This window comes from Sminthopsis crassicaudata, chromosome 6 (assembly GCF_048593235.1).
Source record: "Sminthopsis crassicaudata isolate SCR6 chromosome 6, ASM4859323v1, whole genome shotgun sequence".
NCBI classification, from domain to species: Eukaryota; Metazoa; Chordata; class Mammalia; order Dasyuromorphia; family Dasyuridae; genus Sminthopsis; species Sminthopsis crassicaudata.
Genome location: NC_133622.1, coordinates 91,853,045 through 91,870,987, shown reverse-complemented (window position 1 = coordinate 91,870,987; position 17,943 = coordinate 91,853,045).

Below are 17,943 nucleotides of genomic sequence, written 5' to 3'. Positions count from 1 at the left end.
CTTGAATCTAATCTCAAAGACCATTGAAAGTATTCATCAGCTAAATGGATTCTATTTTTTTGGCTTTTGCCATTTTTCTCAATTTCTTTCTTTAATTTCCAATAATAATTTTCTATATTAGAATGAGAAAGTTAGAAAAGTGCACCTGTTATATCTATTCTAGTGCAAGATTTGATTCTATGATATCCCAGAATATAAGAAACTCCTATTTCTGGTGAAGGGAACTTATTATTGAGTTATTGTTGAGTATCTTTAATTCTTTTTTAAGTGTTTCTTTAAATTGAATCCAAATTTGTGGTCCTATTACTTTTATCAATTGATCTGCTTTCTACAATCACATAAAATAAGTCTATTACATTTTGCACATCATATCCCTTTATAAAATTTCTCCTAATATAAAATCCATGTATCTTCCCTTGATCTTCTACTATGACTTTTATTTCTTCTTAAGCACTTTAGTCTTGAAGGATAAAGAATTGCTTCCATTTAAAACTAGGATAAAGTACAAAATTAGCATAAGAAAATCAAAATTTGTGAAAATTTTTGTATGATATATGCAGTAAAATTAAAAAGAAAAGTGTCTTCCTTATCTTAAACCATATTCAGCAATAATTTTTGTTACCAAGATTCAATTGAGGAAAAGAGAGGTAGAAATATTAAAAGATCCCTCATAAGTAATTAGATAGGAAACTATACTAGCCCAAAAGAATTCATATCTTTTCTTTTTCAGGAAAGATAAGATGAAATATAATTGATATATTAAGTTGTTTTTATAGCAACAGCTGGTCTTTCTTTAGGGTTGATTTTAGCAAAGGTGCCTTCAGGCAACCCACATCTTTATTGTTATAAACACATCAGCTCTAATGGCTTATGATTGTAGATGAGAATGTTAGAAGCTGTGGGTTAAATGCCAGGGAACAATATGTATATGTATATATATATATACATACATACATATACATATATATATATAAAGATTTGGATGCATTGTATTTTTGACATGCTTGAATATGATTGCACTCTTTCACTTTCATCTCTGTGAAATATGCAAGTTGCCATCTTTGAGTTTTTTTGTAACTTACAGTACGGTGGTGACCCTGGGGAAAAAAATGGGTCCAAGTATTGACATTCTGACATTCTACATTCCATAGATGTGTACTAGTGTATTCTGTCAAATAGAAACAAACAAATAAAAAATGTGCCATAAGCTTTCAATATGTTTTAACATCATACAGTGACTTTTGTGATAGTGAGGAAAAAATGTTTAAAAGACAACCAAAAACAGTATTACTATGATAGTATATAAATTACTTGTCTGTAGTTTTTGTCTCCTGAGATTTGTGTCCTGATGCCAAGTGGCATATTTCATCAGGAAAATTTTGTTTTCTTAAAATTATATTAAATGTTATGCATGGATTTGATCAAATTGCTTTTTGAATTATCTTTTGTTCAGCAAAACTAACAAACCTTAGTCAGAGTTGTTAATTCGTGTGCAGTTTATGTCATTCATGTAACTGTAGAAACTTTGATCAAATGGAATAAAGAGATCTTTTTTCCAGAATATGGATTGTTCTCTCTAGTACATTTTGCTATTCTGGGCTGGACCTATCTCAGGTCAGATTTGTCCCTTAATAATTTATGTTAGAACCTGGACCACAATGATATACTTATAAATCATTCAACAGTTAGCAAAAGGAAACATACTTGACCATTGTAGAAGGATAATCATTGAGGATTCAAGATAATTCAGCGGGATGTATCCCCCAACATTGAATTGTCAATTTTGATCCTCTCATGAAGCATCAGAGACCAGGAAGTGGTAATAACAGCTTGAATCTTTAATATAATAAGCTAACTAAAATTCAAAGACAATCTCAATATCTTTTAAAGAAGAATTAGCCTAGTTTACATGAGATTTGGGATTAAGACACTGCGTCCAGTAAAAAAAAAAAAAAAAAAAAGTACTACTCAGTAGAGTATCACTTTTTTATAATCAATGTTTTCTTTAAAATAACTTGGGTTTGCTATTTAGTTGTAGTATGATCTTATACTTGGTAGTAATGATTGAAAACATCGTAGCTTATTTTTACGTAAAACTATAAAGTTTGCAAAATGGTTTCCAGTAATCCCCAATAAACTTCCTTGCAGTTTAGATGAACATTTAAAATGAGGGATTTGGCCATTTTGAATGTCTATTCTAATTCTCCAGGTATCTACATAATATGTCTACATAAAAGAGTAATAGAAGAACTGCAAACTCTAAAATAAGACTTATGTAGAAGCAATGCAACAGACATACTTTTGAGTAATAACTTAAAAACTTGGAATTTCTGACTATAAAACCAAAAGATGACAATAGATGCCTTTAATTATAATCAAACAGTAGAAAAAAAGATGGATGTGAGTGATTATCTATTCCACATGAGAAAATCAAATTTTGGCAGAGTAGGTTTTTATGAAACAGACAGAAAGGTTGACAGTTCCAATAAATGTATTCCATGTAGACAGGCAATCTGGATTCATGGACTTAACCTAAGTAAATATTGTGAAATGGCACAGAAATTAATATTGAAAAGGCTACAATAACTATGACATCTAAGACTAGGTACTCACTTTACTCTTCTCTGGTCAAACTTTATCTGGAATACTAAGTTCACTCTTTCTTAACTCAATAATTTAGTAAAAATATTGATAAACTATTTTATTTTCAAAGGTGGAACAAGCATTATAAAGAGGTTCTAGTTAGGGGTTCTTAACCTAAGGTCAATAGACATTCTTCCCCAAGAGGTCAATAAATATATTTCAGGAGGTCTATCGGTTTGGATAGTATGAAGAATTAACATGCATATTTTGATATAATTGGTTTCTTTTGCAATTGGATGTATTTTACTTAATACATTTTTTTCTAGGAACAGAATATATAGCTTTCACCAGACTTAAAAAGGATCCTGGAAGGAGATAAGCATTCATATAACATAACGTGCCCATATAACGTTACAATTACTAGTCTGTCCTAGACCCACCAGAGTACCTTTGACCACTGTCCTTTGCAGTGTGAACTCTACCTGGCTCGCCTCCTCTGAGGCCTTCAAAGGTCTCTGGCCACAATCTCTTGAATCTATAGCTTAATAACCGGTAGTGCGCTCAAGAACAGCCACGTATAATCTTAAAAGCCTTTATTATACCTACTCACATAATGCCCTAACTGATGCCCTGACTTGTTGGTTCCCGAGTGAACACCTGGTCAGAAGACCCACATGTTCACTACTAAAACCCTTACCTCTTTTGGCTATCCATCTTGGCTTGGCCACCCAGGCTAGGGAGCCAGGGTGAAGAGCGCGAGGTTAAAGAGAGCTACTTGCCTGCAGTGGGCTTACATAGGGCCTGTGAGGTCACACACACAGCCAATCAGCGAGAGAGTCACCCATTACGAAGCTATCTCAATATGGCCAGGATCCCACCCAAGGGCAGTCCTAATATCCACAGAAATTACTTCCGGACCACTCAATCTCCTGATTTGCTGTGGCACCCATTTAAAGGCTCCTTACAATATAATACCTAGTATGTTACAAATATTTTCTCATTTGATCCTTGCAACAACTCTATAAGATAGATGCTATAATTATCCTTTTTTACAGTTGAAAAGAGTGAAGTAGACAGTGGTTAAGTGAGATTATTCAAAGTCACAGATCTAGTAAGTGAGTCATACTTGAATTCAGATCTTCCTGACACCAGGGTTGGCAATTTATTCACTGTGCCACCTAACTGCTTCTTAAAAAGGAAAAAGAAGGAGAAAAAAGAAAGGAGAAGGAAAAGAAGAAGAAAAAAATAAAGAAACTATCTTTTCGAAATTGATCATGACATATAAAGACTGAGTAAAAGAACTGGGAATGTTCAGTCTCTAAATGCCAACAAGTACATGCTACTAAAATGTTAGTCTTTAAAGAACTATGTGAAAGAAGAGCTAAATTCAGGGCTAAAATCAGGTCTGCTGTACAAATTCACTTATTAAAGATTATTCTCTAATAACATTTTCTTAATCATATTTCATTTGAATCTATGTTTTGATCACATGGATGGCATAACTTAAAAATGCAAAAGTTTTCAAATAGGTTAGTAGTACCTAGTGTGTTCTCAATCATCCTTTAATTCTGATATAAACAAAAAATTTTCAGGATATTTTCCTTTTTCAAATCTTGAAAATGAATCCCTTCCATTTGCAAACTATTCTTCCAGAAACTTGTTTAGATAAACAAAGTCCAGCTGCTATGGGGCTTGGATTTATGGGCACCAAGCAGGAAAAAAAAAATTCTGGGTGACTTCTTGTACTAGGATTAAAAGAGATATAATGTGTGAATTTAAATAAGATAAACCAGAATAATCAATAATACTTTCTCAATCTCCAAAAACAAAAAACAAAAAACAAACAAACAAACAAACAAAAAAAAAAAAAACTCTAGAGCTTATAGAAATTTGCCAGGAATAAAACTGAGAGAGAATGTTCATCAATAACAAACAAGTTATTTTATGAGGCACAGGAACCAACCTTAGCTAAATTGGGACATGTCAAGAAAAAGGCTCTTTCGATAAATCTATACTTGATAGGAGTCTCAAAGGAAACAGTATCCAGTTTTATGAATAGCATGAGTTTGAGAAACTACAGATTCATACTTTTCCCAACAAGGTGAAATCCGAACAGAAAAAATAAATAAATAAATAAAATGAAAAATATCTTCATTGAAGAATAAGTTGAAGATATTCAATTTAAGACACTATAAAGAAGGAGCAACTGGGACAATGGATAGAGCACTAACACCGAAGTCAGAAGGACCTGAGTTCACATGTGGCTTTAGGATAGCCATGTATCATTGGGCCAGCCACTTAATTCCGACTGCCTCCAAAAAATAAATACTATAAAAAAAGTATAGTGTAGTTTAGTGGTTAAAAAAAAAAAAATTGTCCTCAGAGTCAGGAAACCCAAGTTAAATCTGATTTCTTAAATATACTGACCTTAGCCTATTCACTTAAATTCCCAATAACCCATACAGTTCTCTGAGATTAATTTGAAAAGCAAGTATCAAAATGCTTGTCATAAAGTAAATCTCTTCACTAAGAGTTCTCCATTCAAATGAAAACATGAGTATTTTTTAAAAAATGAACCAACAAAATTGATTAGCTGATTATGAAACACTCAAGTTTGAGAAATAGATACCTAATATTTTCAATTAATAAACATGAATTACCTGAATTTTTTTTAAATGGAATCTATTCACCAAGACTGACTTGGTTACATAAGAACTTTAAATTTCATATGTTTTATGAAGTTAATGAAAACACTGACGTTGCTAAAAATAAACTAAATTGGGAAGGAAAAAAATGAAGCTAGAAGATATCACTATTCTATATTTGTTTAACAGAAAATACAATTTGTAGGATTTCCAACAGTAAATACTGCAAAAAGTTGATAGTAGCTAATATGCTTTAAAATGCTGAACACATTTTGACTAAAAATATCTTTCATATCTTATAGAATATAAATAACATGCTAAGCTTGGCTTCTATTTAAAATTTATTTGACATTCTGTTCTAGTTTGGTAATCATTTCTGGAAAGATATATCACAAAATGAAATCATGAGCTTGCATGCAGGTAACATGAAAATTATTTCTGAAACTTCTAACTGATCAAAAAATTTCCTTTGCCTTGAATATACAAATGTAAATTATGTAGCATGATAGAAAAAAATTTACCTAAGTTATATGCTAAATTTCAAGATCATTACTCTATCATTCTGGGTATACAGAAGTCCATACATAGGGAAATGTAATGTTCTGTTGTCTCCAGAAACTGCTGATCGCTCTCTGGGAGGAGATCTGCTATCTCAACTCAATCTCCCGGCCAGACTCTGTCCTAGAGTAGAATCACTCCTTGCTCAAAGGTGGCTTCTTTTTTCCTCCCAGAGAATGGCATGTGAGAACACAAGGGCTTGTGGGAAAATTACTTCTACCAATGAACTTGCTCCTTTTAAACATGTAAGCTCCTCCCCAGAAGTTCAAAGGGGTAAAACTCCCCTTAAAGGCCGGAACCAAAAGGTGTGGACTAGAGAATTGTTAAGTACCGACTTAGCACTTAGTAAGAACCTAATAGGGAAAAATCTTAATTTTTTTTGAAATTGAGCTTTTGGGCATGGCTATCAATGATGGGGAAGTTGTCAGTCATTTCATATTTGGGAGAACAAAATGAGAAAGATAATACTATATCTAGGCTTTAAAAAAAAACTATAAATGATTCTAGCCTATCAAGTTTTCAAGAATTGGGTTCTTCTGGAAAATAATTCACTTCTCACCTAATTGTGGAATTTATTGTTTGACTAGATGAAGTGGCAGGGAGTTCCTTAACACATGTCATTTGTTACAGTAGTCTCTTTAATAGCTTAGGCTTCTCCAAGTGGAAAGATTATTTCTTTTATGAATGATTGCCTCATGAACAATTGGATTTTTGACTTATTGTCTCTCCCTTCTCTTTCTATCCTCTCTCTCAATCTCCCCTTCTATGATTTCCACACGACTACTGAAATCTTCCACTCTCTTGCATAAGAAACTTCAATGGCTCCTGTTTTCTCAAGGATGCAATTATAACTACTAAGTCTACCATTTAAGGCATTCACAATCCACCTCCAGACCAGATGTACTTTGTGTTCCAAAATATGGAAACTGGCTTGTATACTGCTCCCTCCATTCGGGTTTCTATCTCCAAACTCTGGAGTTTTTTTGTTTGTTAGTTGGTTTTTTGCACAACCTTCTCCATCTCTTAGAAACCAGCTTTTTTAAATGTTCAGTTCATATGCCACTGCCTAAGAAAGTCCTTTTATAATCTTTTTAGTTGTTTAACTTCCTCAAATTATCGAATATAATTAAGCGCTTGCTACATTCCTCTATACAAATAGAATATGAGCTCCTTAAAGATCAGGACTTTAAATTGTCATTGGACCCCCACCAAATATAATAGTGTCTTACACAAACTTGTTTTTTAATAAACACATTCAACACAGTTGAGCTACTTCCCCATAAGTTCAAGCAAATATGTGATATAGATCATCAAATGAGCTCTCAATGTTAAAGTTAGTATATTCTATTCTTTTATCTTAACTGTATTTTACTTCTTCATATACCATTTCTCACAATAACTGTCTCAATTCTATTCTCCTTCCACAGACAATTACCCTGATTCTCCACATTTAAAACTTAGAAGATTTTGGCTGAGGCCATATGACCAGATGAAGTCCCTTCTTATATCACTTTAAAATTTTCATCCTTACTAATTTGTTTGCTTCTCTCCAGATATGGAAAAAGAGATATTCCTACTGTTTTACTGCCCACTTTGATTATTTATGACTACTATGGAGACTTATTCCAGTGGTCAGCTATTCCATCACAAACATTAACTTTCTTCCTTACTGGTTCCAAAAGCCAGCTATGTCTCATGTAGTTTAACTTTCTTCCTTACCATGGAATGCCGGAGAAACTGAGGCAAGATAGAGATTAGAGAGTTTTTAATATTCTATTAATTGGAGTGTTTAATTGACTGGAAAGGACTCTTGTCTCAAAGTATCCAGTGATCAATGTGAGTTCACAATGACATATGCCCACATGGCTCAGCTACAGGGGTAGACCAAGGCAGGGGTGGAGTCAGAACATTGAGAGTGGGAAGTTTCTCAGAACCATTTGGTTCTGCCAGGATGGGGGGAGGCTATAAATTCTTACTAAAAGCCATAGTCAGGATGTTTGAATAAACAGAAGTAAAGAGGTCAATGTCAATCCGGGATAGTCTTATCTTTTGGAATATTTTAGAGGGGGCAGAAGGAACTAGGAGCCAAGAAGTCTGATCTGCCCCTCATCTTGAGCCTCACATTGACAATTTATAACCTTAGATCAAATGGTGCTCAGTCTTAATGAACCAGAGCGGGGTTTTACAACTAGGGGATGAGACAGAACAGTTAAGGAAACTGAGATAGAACAATTTAAGGAAATTCAGGACAATAAGGGAAACTAGTGCAGGGAAACTGAGGTAGAACAGCTCAAGGAGACTGTGGCATAACATTCCACACTCTGTCTCCTAAATATTCAAATCTTTGAATCACCTTCTTCTTGATACCCAGGAGTTCTTAGCACCATAATTTTGACCAACTCAAAATAAAACTAGAAATATGTAAGGACTCATGCCAAGAGCAAGTCTCTCCCTGATAACCCCAGAGTTAACAGCAGTACAAAGGCTTGCAAGCATGATAGGTACTCTGCAGTTGGGGCACCATCTCAGCCAGAGAATTCAGTTTGAGATGGACAGTTCACTGTGAGTTAGGTGGTCTGCAGTCATTTGTGCACTTAACTCAGTCTCTGCTTATAAAGCAGCAGGGCTCAAGGGCTCAAGGCCCATTCAGAGGGACAATCCTCTCCAGGGGACAAGGGTGAGGCTTGGAGTAGCTCCATCTGTCCCCGCCCAGAGGAACAGACAGGACTTCAGAAAAGATCAGATTGCAGAGCAGATTATGCACAGTTAGACCATCAAGTTAGGCAAACCCCAAACTTTAAGATCCCTTTTGTCAAACTATAAGGTTCTTTGAAATGGCTAAAATACTAATTAATGAGCCGGGGTTACAAGACTGGAGAAACAGATCAGAAAGACTGCCAGTCCCAAGGCAGGTGTCTGATTTCTAGTTGTTTCTTTAAAAAATCCCAAAAACTGAGTTTGCTAGGGCAATCCTAACAGAATAAAGGGTTCCAAAGCTAAAGCATAAAAAATGAAGGAAAAAAAAAGGACTGTTTAAAAGACTTTCAAATTCAATCTGAACTAGTGAAATAGGGGCAGAAATACTTTTTTTTTTTTTTTTTTTTTTTTTAAATTTTTTTTTTATTATATATATATATATATATTTTATAATATTATCCCTTGTATTCATTTTTCCAAATTACCCCCCCTCCCTTATTCCCTCCCCCCGACGACAGGCAATACCATACATTTTACATGTGTTACAATATAGTCTAAGTAAAATACATGTGTGTGAATATCATTTTCTTGTTGCACAATAAACATTAGAATCCGAAGGTATATGCAACCTGGGCAGACAGATATTAGTGCTAACAATTTACATTCCCCTCCCAGTGTTTCTTCTCTGGGTGTATCTACCTCTGTCCATCATTGATCAACTGGAAGTGAGTTGGATCTTCTTTATGTTGAAGATTTCCACTTCCATCAGAATACATCCTCATACAGTATCGTTGTTGAAGTATACAGTGATCTTCTGGTTCTGCTCATTTCACTCAGCATCAGTTGATTTAAGTCTCTCCAACCCTCTCTGTATTCCTCCTGCTGGTCATTTCTTACAGAGCAATAATATTCCATAACTTTCATATACCACAATTTACCCAACCATTCTCCAACTGATGGACATCCATTCATCCTCCAGTTTCTAGCTACAACAAAAAGAGCTGCCACAAACATTTTGGCACATATATGTCTCTTTCCGCTCTTTAGTATTTCTTTGGGATATAATCCCAGTAGTAGCGCTGCTGGGTCAAAGGGTATGCACAGTTTGATAACTTTTTGGGCATAATTCCAGATTGCTCTCCAGAATGGCTGGATTCTTTCACAACTCCACCAGCAATGCATTAGTGTCCCAATTTCCCCACATCCCCTCCAACATTTGTCATTATTTGTTCCTGTCATCTTAGCCAATCTGACAGGTGTGTAGTGGTATCTCAGAGTGGTCTTAATTTGCATTTCTCTGATCAGTAGTGATTTGGAACACTCTTTCATGTGAGTGGATATAGTTTCAATTTCTTCCTCTGAGAATTGTCTGTTCATATCCTTTGACCATTTATCAATTGGAGAATGGTTTGGTTTCTTATAAATTATGGTCAGTTCTCTATATATTTTGGAAATGAGACCTTTGTCAGAACCTTTGTTTTTAAAAATATTTTCCCAATTTGTTACTTCCCTTCTAATCTTGTTTGCATTAGTATTATTTGTACAGAAACTTTTTAGTTTGATGTAATCAAAATCTTCTATTTTGTGATCAATAATGATCTCTAGTTCTCCTCTGGTCATAAATTCCTTCCTCCTCCACAAGTCTGAGAGGTAGATTATCCTCTGTTCCTCTAATCTATTTATTATCTCCCTCTTTATGCCTAAATCATGGACCCATTTTGATCTTATCTTGGTATATGGTGTTAAGTGTGGATCCATATCTAATTTCGGGGCAGAAATACTTAAGGCAAAGTGAATAGGAGCTAGGGGTTCCCATTCTTTCAGATATTTTGAGAAAAATATACCAGTTTCCCCAATGTTCTATCTCTTCCCCCTTTTTTTTCTCACGGAAAGGAATTATCAAATGACCATTCCACATATGAATCCCAAGAGTGGATCCTAATCCCTATACATAACAGACTAGTACAGTAAGTTTCCTAAAAATCCCTCAAACATAACAGCATTAGTTACACATTTTTAACAAATCCTATCCCAAATCTTAAACACACAGTAATAGATAACCCAAGCAAGGTTTAACAGTCATTCATCAATCATTCACAAAGTTCCCATATTAGTCCAAAGTACACTAGAAGCAGGTCCAGTCCATGGTCTCATCTCAAACTGCTACAGGCTGAGAAATGGTCGGAGGCTCTCATTCCATGCAGAGGGTGGGTCTGCTGTGCTGACAATCAAAGCTGATCAAAGTTGATCTAGGTCCCAGAAGCAAATCAATATCTGTAATTTGACCAAAATCTAGAACAAAAACATAAATCTAACAAATAAAGGTTAGTACCGTCTGAGACTGGTTCACAAGACTGCTGCAAAATGTGAAGAGGCTAAAATAGATTGGCCAGCAACTTCCTATGTGAAGAGATGACTGCTTTACTGGCCAGGAAAATGGCTGTAGTCTCAAGTCTTAACAGCAAGTAGGTCTCACAGACCACTGTTAATTGTCCTCTCATTATTTAGAATAAAACACAAATATCCAGTAGCAGACAGATGACCAGGCTAAATACTTATTTGCCTAAGCATTTAGGATACAATGATTACATATAATAAAACTGAAAACAGCAAGGTATGACATAATTGAATTGCATTAACAATTTCCATTGACTATTGCTCTGATCATAGAGATCAATTGCAGGAGGAAAAAAAATGCAAGAACATAACTATAACATAACATAAGCAGTCAAAAACACAACCTTCAGCACATACAGGATAAAATAGCCTTAACCAAGTTTCATTCCAATAAATTGTCTCACTAACTGTCAGAGGCTGGAGCTTTAAAACTCCCAAATAGCATTAACCAATTAACTATAAGCCCAAGAAATTTTTTTCCCTAATAACAGATTCCATTAATCAGATTTCTGATAAAGCCTAAACAAATATTTACCATAACCTTATATTGACAGCAGTAAGAAATCTGTCCCAGTAAGTTCTCAACTTAGAACAATTATCATATCCAAGTAGATATTTCATAAGTGAACATTATACATACAAATCAGTTTGCTTTTAAAATATCCATTACATAGAAAAATATCCCAAATTGCATAATGTCCATAACAAAAACATTTTCAAAAGGACAAAGAAAAAAACTATTATTTTGGAGACCCTTTAATAACCTCAGGATGACCCAATACAATCAATTTAAATATATACAGAATGTCCAATTCCACATAAAAGAATATGAAAGATTCTTTTAAAATAACAATTAAACTTTTAGAAATAATCCTATCAAAATATGGGTCACATTTATGACCATATTCCTCAAACAAGAAAAACCTTTATGTATCAAGAAACAAATATTCAGTCAATTAACCTAAAAGTATCCTGTCCCTTTAAATCACAGTTTGCTGCACTGGCAGTAACTTAATTAAAAAACGGCAGGAACACACTTAGGGGGGTGAGGGGAGGGGAGGATTCTATGTGGCCACCCTTCTCCCATTCCTGCACCACTGGACAAAAATTCCCTCAGGTTCCCCCACTCAATTTCCTACACGGAAATCCTTCTCAAGATTTAGCCCATCAGTTTATTCACTTTCTCCAATATCAAGTTTCTTCCCAAGTCCACCAGTTTCCCAACTTTCTCCTTCTCTCTTTCTACATATTTAAACAATCTCCAACAACTTTCCTAACTAGCTGCTCCACTGCTAAAGAAGCAGAAATCAGTGGGAGGGTTAATTGAATTTTTACCTTTGAAGATAAAGGATCCCATTTCTCCCTTCCCCACCTCTTTTTCCTACTCCCAGATACCTTCCCAATACCTTCTCTCAGTCCCTAAAATCATGCAAACCCTTAATTTTTCCTACAAATCAATCCTGCATAAGTCACCTACATTCTTCTTTCCAGTTCTCTTCAAAACTTTTAAGATTCAGAATATAATGAATAGCTAGGTAACTCCATAAAACATAGCTTACAATGTTAACAAATAACCTGAATCAAACCAAACACAGTTTTGTTTTTTGTTTTTTTTTTAACAAAAGTTGTTTGTTTTTTTTTTTTTTTTTTTTTTTTTTTTTTTCTACCAGTGTTAAGTCTGACAGCAATTAGAATCTCTCTTATCTGTTCAGGTAGAGTTTGAATTTTATTGCTCTTTACTCTAGCAGGCTCTGAAAACTGCTTTAAGGGAAAAACTTTCCTGTCAGTATAAAATGGCCAAGTTCCATTTACTTACAAATTAGTATATCCTGTTAAAAAATTTAAAATCATAAGCAAATTTTCAAATAACCAATTCCCAAATTTCTTAATAATTTTTCTTAAAACTTAATAGAGCTCTTAATAAACAAAACAGACAAATCACACAGAACACAGAACACAAATCACACAGACTGTAGTTACAACATTAAACAAACATATAACACATAAGACAACCCAGAGGATATTTTCCAGTGTCCCAGAATGATACCCTACTCAGAATTTGATGCCTATCGGCATATTATTATTCTGAGTGTACAGATGCTATAGCATAACCAGACAGAACAGGCAGGCCAGGTGTCCTAAAATGGACACATCCCTTACTCTCCCCAAAAGCCAAATCTGAAGATGTCTACCAACAGGCATAGCAACAACTGAAAACCACTCTCTTCCCTGGAGATTCTGGAAACAAATCCAGAGGGCCAGCCTCTCCAGGCCAAGAACTCAGATCTCTAGCTGCCCCATGGCCAAAGGCAGAGATCCAGAGGTCTCTAATCTCTACTCCCATTCTCAGCTTCTAGTATCTCAGTAGGACCTCAAAATGTAATGCTGGAGAAACTGAGGCAAGATAGAGATTAGAGAGTTTTTAATATTTTATTAATTGGAGAATTTAATTGACTGGACAAGACTCTTGTCTCAAAGTATCCAGTGATGAATGTGAGTTCACAATGACATATATACCCATATGGCTCTGCTACAGGGGTAGACCAAGGCAGGGGTGGAGTCAGAACATTGAGAGTGGGAGGTTCTGCCAGGATGGGAGGAGGCTATAAATTCTTACTAAAAGCCAGAGTCAGGATGTTTGAATAAACAGAAGTAAAGAGGTCAATGTCAATCCAGGATAATCTTATCTTTTGAAATATTTTAGAGGGGGCAGTGTCATAAATTCTTGAGGGCAGAAGGAGCGAGGAGCCAGGAAGTCTGATTTGCCCCTCATCTTGAGCCTCACACTGACAATTTATAACCTTAGAGCAAATGGTCCTCAGTCTTAATGAACCAGAGGGGGGTTCTACAACTAGGGGATTGAGACAGAACAGTTAAGGAAACTAAGATAGAACAATTCAAGGAAACTCAGTCAGGACAATAAGGGAAACTAGTACAAGGAAACTGAGGTAGAACAGCTGAAGGAGACTGTGGCATAACAACCATTGGTTCCAAAAACAAAACAAAATATAACAACAACCAAAAACCACATTTGTTCCTTTGTATCAGCCTATAAGCACACTCTCATAACTCTTAAAAAAAAAAAAAAAAAAAAAAAAAAAACCTCCTCTGATTTCTCTATCCCGATATCCCATTTTTCTCCTTCCCTTCACTACAGAATTTCTTAAAATTTTGTCTAAATTGTATAGCTTGATTCCTTATAACCCATTCTCTCTTCAACCCCATTAAAAATCATCATCCTCATCCTCATATATTTATTATATACCTATTAATGCCTAGCACTTTGCTAAGTGTTAAGAATCCAAAAACAAAAAGGCAAAACATAATCCCTGCCATAATGAAGCTTTTGTTCTAATGTAGAAGATGATATGCAAATAACTATGCACATAAGAGATATAAATAGTCTAAATGGCAAGTAATCTCAGAGAGAAGGAAAAGAGAGGAAGGGACCAGAAAAGATCTCTTCTAGAAAGCAACATTTGAATTGAATCTTGAAGAAAATAAGAATCAGTGGTGGTGAGGGAGGCCATTCTAAACATGGCCATTATTCCTGGATTGTAAAGTAGGTGTCCACTCTTAGAAGACTGGAATAGTAGAAAGGTTCCAAGTTAAAAATAGAATTAAGAGCCAAATAGATAATTTTAGATTTGATCCTAAAGGCAAAAGGGATCCAATAGCATTTATTAAGTGAGGCATGAGAAAAGGGGGCGGGGCAGTGTTTGCTGGAGTAACATGGTCAGACTTACATGTAGGAAGATTAAAAGTCCTCAGAGGACCTTGGCCTGGATTAGAGAGAGATGAGATAGGGAGAATAACCAGAAAAATCTTATAATGGTCCAGATGTGAGACTCATTATCTTTCCCTCCAAATAATTACCTTTTGGGGGCAGCTAGGTGGCGCAGTGGATAGAGCACCAGCCCTGAATTCAGGAGGACCCAAGTTCAAATCTGGTCTCAGACATTTAATACTTCCTAGCTGTGTGACCCTGGACAAGTCACTTAACCCCAGACTCAGAAAAAAAATAATAATAATTACCTTTTACAAATTTTCCTATCACCACCATCTTCTCAGACACCCAGTCTGGTAATCTTGACTACTTACACACATATATAGCCAATTTATCATAAAGATTTGTCATTTCTTCCTTCATGATATTTTTTATATATGTCTAATTATCTCTACCATTTTACTAAAACTATTCAAAAACTCAGTAGAAACTTTCTAATTTTCTAATCTAATTTTAAAAACTTTTATCTTTATTGATCATCTATGACTTTTGATCTTTTCAATTACTCTGTCAAACTGAAAAATCTCTTCGAGAGATACCACATTCTATCTGTTCTTCTACCACTCCCCAACAATTCCCTACTGTATCCTTCACTCAGGCTTCATCCTTTTCCCAAAACCACAATGTGGATAATCCCCAAAGATTTGTCTCGGTGTCTCATCTTTCTCTGTACTCTCATTCTCAGCAGCATAATTAATTCTGAGTTTGGTTTTTATGTAGGTAACTCCAAAATCTCTCTCACTTCAGTCCTAATATTTTCCCCAGAATATAAATCTCCAGTTACCATTAAAGAAGTTTATTCTCAAGCACCTTCAATTGGACATGTCTAAAACCTAATATCAAAAGCTTTCCTTTAAGTTTCCACTTCCACCTGTTTTTTTAAAATATTTTTAAATAAAATTTTAAATATTTTTTTTAAAATAATTAGATAATTATATACTTTTAGTAAATTGCATAGCCTTTTATCAATTCTTCCCACCAACATTCTCTCTGCTATCCATTCCATACTTCATACCAATTAGGATAAAATTTACTATTTGTAAATTTAGTTATGTCATTTCCCTATTTAGAAATCTTCAAAGATGGCTTATTGTCAAATTCAGCACCTTTTTGCCTGACAAGCAGATTCTCTACATTTTGGTGCCTCTATTTTCTGATCTTTTATTATCAATATTTTTTTGCTCTCTAGTTGTGGGAATTTCCCACTAGTATGGGAAAATAAATTTTCTATTTATATAAATTAATAATCATTTTTTCAATTTATAGTGTTATGGAGCTTCCTAGGCAATAAGACATGAAGTAATTTATCCCAAGTCACACAAACTGTATGTGTCAAAGAACTTCTTGGCTTAAAGAGTCTAGCTGTATAATCATCATCTCATTATTCTCAATATGTTACTAGGGCAGCTAGGTGGTTCAGTAGATAGAGCACCAGCTCTGAAGTCAGGAGGACCTGAGTTCAAATATGGCCTCAGACACTTAATGTGTTCTATCTGTGTGACACTGGGCAAGTCACTTAATCCCAACTGCCTCAGCCAAAAACAAAAGAAATCAAACATGTGTTACACACTAATGCCTCAAACTTTTTTCTCTTTTCCTATGTTTAATTTCCATGTATCCTTTAATGTCCAACCTCCTCCAGGAACTGATTCATTTATTGGTAAGGATCTTCCCTCTTAGACCTCACATAGTACTTTGATCTTTAATTCTCTAATACCACTATCATTTTTTAAATTAAATCTTTCCCCCCATCAGACTATAAATCTTGAAACCTAGGAAATAGCTAAAATTTATCTGTGCCATAGAACAGTTCTTTGCAAACTAGATTTAATGTGTATTTCATTTTATTATATTGTTTTATTATTTATCACAAAATATTGATTTACTTACTTTGAAAATTAAAACAAGTAAAATTTTATAACCTTCATTAAATAGTCAAAGATTACTAAATCTTTGTGAATCATCTCTAGAAATGCAGCCAAAATAAGTCTTTTCCAGAACCACAAGATGGCTCCCTCTCATTTGGCAATATACAAAGGTTTTTGTTAATTGAATTATCCTCATTCTTTCAATGGGGAGACAGACACCTAAATGTAAGGCTGTGCCTATGGAAGAGAACTAACTAATATAATCACCAGTGTGAGGTTTTAAATTGTAATCTGGTGCTGGTGATAGTAATGGTGGTGGTAATGGTGAATGTATTAAGAGGTTTGATATAGAATGGAGCAAGATCTCACATCTGCAAATATTTCATAAATATTAGGTTCATCAATAATCTATTAGCATGGAATCTAAAGTTTCCCTCTATCTATCAGACTTTCACAATTGGCTAAAAGCCAGAATCTAGGATGGTTATGAAAAAGAGGAACTCAGAATTGAGAGTTCACCACTTATTCTCTCCATTCTTTTAATATATTTGTTGTACTTTGGCTTTTTCCAAATACAAAACTGGAGAGGTTTTTGGTAGCTATTTTTTATAAATCATACTGACTGGCCACTAATCATTAATTTCATTTAGATACTATTATCACCTATCAAATATTTAAGAAGATTAACAAGATCAAGTGATAGTCATCAATATAACTGTCCCAATTTTAGTTTCATCAAGCCAAGAGAGACATAGGCATATTTATAATCTATGATTTAAATTCTCAACCTTTATGGCAGAACCAATTTGTTAAAAACTCTTTATGGTTCAAGCAATATAAATTACATATCAACACTGACGAATAATTCATCTGAAAGAAGATTTGTGCTTTTCCCCCCAGTTCCTTGGTACATTACCCTTTGAATTTGTTCTGAATGGAATTAATGGAGCTTAATCTCAAAGCCTGAAAAAAGATCTTTATATTTTCATTAATATTTTTACTCTTCTTCCTCTTTCAATAAAATTAACTGAAAATGTTTTCTGTGTCATTCTGAAGTAAACAAAACAAATTCTTTAATTGATACATTTTGGTAGCATAGCATAAATTATAAATAGAAGCACAATTCTTTCCCTCTTGTAATGCCAGGGAAATGTTGGACATCAAAAGAGTTTCAACAAAGTGCCAGCCCTGGAAGACATTCTCAATTGACTGTAATTTCAGAAGAAAATGTAAAAAAGAAAGAAAGGAATCATTTAAAATATGAAAGATGAAGAGAACTAAATGTGCACAAAGTTGAATGTTCATGGAACTATGAACAAATTAATGGTATTGTCAGGTTAGAAAAGTTAAGGATGTAAATTTTACCTTCTGAATTAATCACCTCAGCTCTCTTCTCCACTGGATTAAG